The following is a 3,818-nucleotide window of genomic DNA, read 5'->3' as shown; positions in this document are numbered from 1 at the left end:
CATTTGTCCCACCCACAGGCTATGATGATCTGCTCTGCTAGCATCATGAGAAACACATCTTGTTCACATCTTCCAGAAAGGACAACTTGAGGTTCCTTTCCAGGCAGAAGGGTGAGGGTGCAGGCCCCTCTCCCCTTGGATCTGCCCACCACTCACGGCAGACCCTGTTCCTAGCTGGTCATCAAGGGCAATAGTCATCTCCTTTCAAGATGACTTTTCCTGAGTTTGTGTTTTCCTCTTACACAGATTTAAAAAATGTTTTTTATTATTATTATTTTTTATTTTCAAAAACAACTTTATTCATGACACATATTAAATAAAAAACTCCCACTCCCTGGAAATGAGCTAAAAAAATAAACAAAATCCACCTCCCACCTCCCTGTCCCCACTTCCTCCCATTCCCTCCAAATAAAAGGGAAAAAAAGGTAAAGGAAAACAAAACAAAAAACTGAAAAACAAAAAACACCCCCAAATCCCCCGAAACAAGGTAGTGCATTTCCCCAGGGGAAAGGGGAATTTACACTGGAGCTGCTGGGAGCAGATCAGAGATCTTCCAGCTACAGAAACCTGCAAAGAAAGACACTCAAAACAGAAAAAGAAACACAAAAGGAAACAAAATAGATCACCAGGCAATCTGGAGGGGCAGGGAGCCAGAAAAGAAGGGTGGGGTGGGTGGTAGACCTGGCAGGACAGGAACAGGCAGGAGGGGACTGTGAAAGCTAGGGAGAAGATGGAGGGAAGGTAACAAGCAGAACAGTTTGGTGTCCTTGCAAAGCCCTGGGTAAAAAAAACCCTCCTACCACCCATGCCCATCTACCCTTGAGCAGCCCACAAGGGGGCAAAGGGGGACAGGGAAACAGGGGGAGCAGCTTGCGCGGTTGAGATGTGTCCATGGCGAATCCCCAGAGCGAATGAGCAGCCCCCTGCCCCACTCCCTGGGCCTTCCCTTACTCCCCAAAGCAGGTCCCTCCGCAGCAGTTAGTTATGGGATTCTCCCCCCTTCCACAGTATATCTTTTTTTTTAAATATTTTTTTCCATCAAGGTCATCTTCTGTTTTTTCTTTTCTTTTAATTCTTTTTTTTCTCCTTCTTTCCTCTTTTTTTCCTCTCTCTTGTCCTAATACACACTTTTTTTAGTGGGGGGAATACCATGATGTCCCTCTAGCCTGGCCCCTGTAGACACGACCCTGGGGCCTGCTGTTAAAACCACTGTAGAATCGAGAGCTGGAGCTGTTGTAGTTGGTGGTCTGGGCACAGTTTCGGGCTCGCGGGAAACCTCCAATCTGTTGTGCTGATGCCTGGTCTGTTGGTTCGTTTTGGGATCACCTTGATTTGTCTTCCTCTAAGTAAGGACTCATCTAAGGCCAAGGAAGTCCTCACTGACTCTTTGTCTGAGAACTCTATATATGCAAACCCTTTGGGATGGCCACTAAATTAGTCACATAGTATAGTAACACGGTTGACTGAACCACAGCCATTAAAGTGTGCTTCCAGCTCTTCTGCTGTTGCACCATAGTCCACATTGCCAACATAGATGGAATGGGCATCAGCCTCCATCTTCTCCTCAATGGACATGATCACTGGGCCAGCATTGCCTGGAGCTGGACTCATATTCATCTTCTTCTCTACCTCGTTCTGTAGCTCCTTTAGCTTCTCAGCTTCTTCCTCCCTCTCCCTGACTCGAGCTTTGATCGCTTCCAGCTCCAGGTCCTCAGTGCTGCCGTCCCCCGGGTCACCCTCGACCAGTCCCGGCTCCTCCTCCTCCTCCTGGCTGCCAGGGGCTCCGGAGCCAGGCCCAGGGCCCGGAGCTCCCGGGGCGGGGGGCACGGGGCCGGGCGGCTCCTCTTCAGGCTCGGGCTCTAGCAGCAGCTCCTCAGGCTCCAGTTCCTCAGACTCCAAGCTGTTCCTGCGCCCCCGGGGCCCCCTCCCCGGCCTCCCCACGGGCCCCGGGCACAAGATAGTGCCGCCGCCCCGGCCGGAGCCCCGACCGCCCGCAGACCCTGCAGCTGCTGCCGCCGCCGCCATCGCCGCTCAAAAAAATGTTTTACAAGCTAATATTCTACACTTACTAGAAGAAGCCAATACCGGTTTATATAATACTTGTCTTTAAAAGTGCTCATAAATTATACGTATCTTTTAAATTACAGCTACAATTTACACGCTGTAAATAACTTCTTTTTTTGGTATTGTAACAGGGAAGAGCTAAATTGGACTCCATGTTGGATCTGTTTCTTTGACTTTAACCTTTGCTTTTAGTTGCTTTTGTTATTATAATCATACGTAATGGCGTGCCTCAGGGAACCCTGCTGCTTCTGGCAGAATGTTAAACTAAAGTGCCTCTCTTCAGCTCACAGGGAGACAATCTGACCCTGCCCACCTGTGAATGGCTGCCAGAAAGAAGAAATTAACACATCCCCTCACTGGGGCTGGTCCTTCCAGGAGATGTTTTGCAAGACTGATGGCCCTTTTTACTTTACTTCCCCACTGCCTCTCCCTCTCTGATTCTATAAAAGAAACTGGCATCCAGACCCTGATAAGATGGTTTTTGGGGGCCCTAGCCTTCCATCTCTCAGACTGCTGGCTTTCTGAATAAAGTCGTCTTCTTTGCCTCAACACCTTGTCTCTGATTTACTGGCCTGTCGTGCGGCAAGCAGAGCAAGCTTGGACTCGGCAACAAATTTGGCTTAGCCAGTCAGGAGCCTTGTGGCTCATGGCTAGCTGGCCCCAGTCAAGGAATATTGGGGCAAGACCCTAGCAGCTGCCAGGTCCATTTGTCCTGAGGATCTTCACTTCAAAGTACCCTGAAGCGACACCAGCTACCTCAGCGCTTGGCAGTTGAAGCAAGGAACCAACAAACTTCTAGGAGTCGTTGGACTCAGTTTGATTTTGGACGGTAAGTCGCTCTGGCATGCACACTGGGAACACATTCCCCCCTCAATTTGGGCTTTTCCTTTACGGGACAAGCCAGTTTGGTCGGGGTACCCTGTTGGAGAGGGGAATTGTTGTTGGATTCTACCTGATTTTGGGAACTGGTTCATTGGGAACTAGTTCGTCGGTTTTGGTCTTGGTTTGCTTTTGGTTTTGTGTGCATTGATGCTAGAATTTGTTTGTGCTTTTTGTGTTGGAATTTGTTTGCGTCTTTCATGTTTTGGTGTTAAACTTATCAAAAAGGGAAATACTCCACCTATCCTGAAGGATAGCCCTTTGGGGCATATATTAGATAAATGGGCAAAACATAGCTATGAGCCTATGACTAAGAAAGACCTGATATACTATCATAATAGGGTGTGGACCCAATATATGTTAGGATCAGAAGAATGATGGGCCCCTGAATGGCTCACTCAATTATCATACGATCTCACAGCTAGAAGTGTTTTGCAAAAGAGCAGGGAAAAGAGGTGAGATTCCATATGTAGAAGCATTTATGCTATTGCATCAGGAAGAAGGAGTCAGAGGACTGCCACCTTATGGTACAACGGTCTGAAAGGAAACCCAAGGGAGAACCTGTTCTACAAGGGGAAGGGGGGGGGGAAACGAGAGTGGGGACATATTATTCCAGAGCTTAAACACCCGCTGTGGCCCATCCAGCTCCCCCACTGGCCGAGCAGGCTGCATGCACTGGCAGTTGTTCCAACTGCCCCACCCAATGCTGCCAACATATTCACCCCTTTCACTACCTCTTGCTTCCCCCACTCATGGGGATTGAATAGAAGTTTCTATGGTAACCCCGGTGGCAGAGGGACCTGGTTTAATATCACCATCTAAGACCTGACAGGGCACCCAATTTGGACTGAGAGCAACTTCCGCAGCAAGGCAAT

At 48.8% G+C, this 3,818-nt stretch overlaps 1 pseudogene across 1 annotated transcript; it reads right to left on the bottom strand.

Moving 5' to 3' along the window:
- Positions 1–274: 274 nt before the first annotated feature.
- LOC112390987 (polyadenylate-binding protein 2 pseudogene) lies at positions 275–2,030 on the bottom strand (annotated as a pseudogene). Its single transcript, XR_003001379.1, has one exon. The product of XR_003001379.1 is annotated as a polyadenylate-binding protein 2 pseudogene (transcript).
- Between the last annotated feature and the right edge of the window lie 1,788 nt (positions 2,031–3,818).

Source organism: Neophocaena asiaeorientalis, unplaced genomic scaffold, assembly GCF_003031525.2.
Source record: "Neophocaena asiaeorientalis asiaeorientalis breed wild unplaced genomic scaffold, Neophocaena_asiaeorientalis_V1.1 scaffold362, whole genome shotgun sequence".
Taxonomy (NCBI): Eukaryota; Metazoa; Chordata; class Mammalia; order Artiodactyla; family Phocoenidae; genus Neophocaena; species Neophocaena asiaeorientalis.
This window is presented reverse-complemented; position numbering and strand designations above follow the sequence as displayed.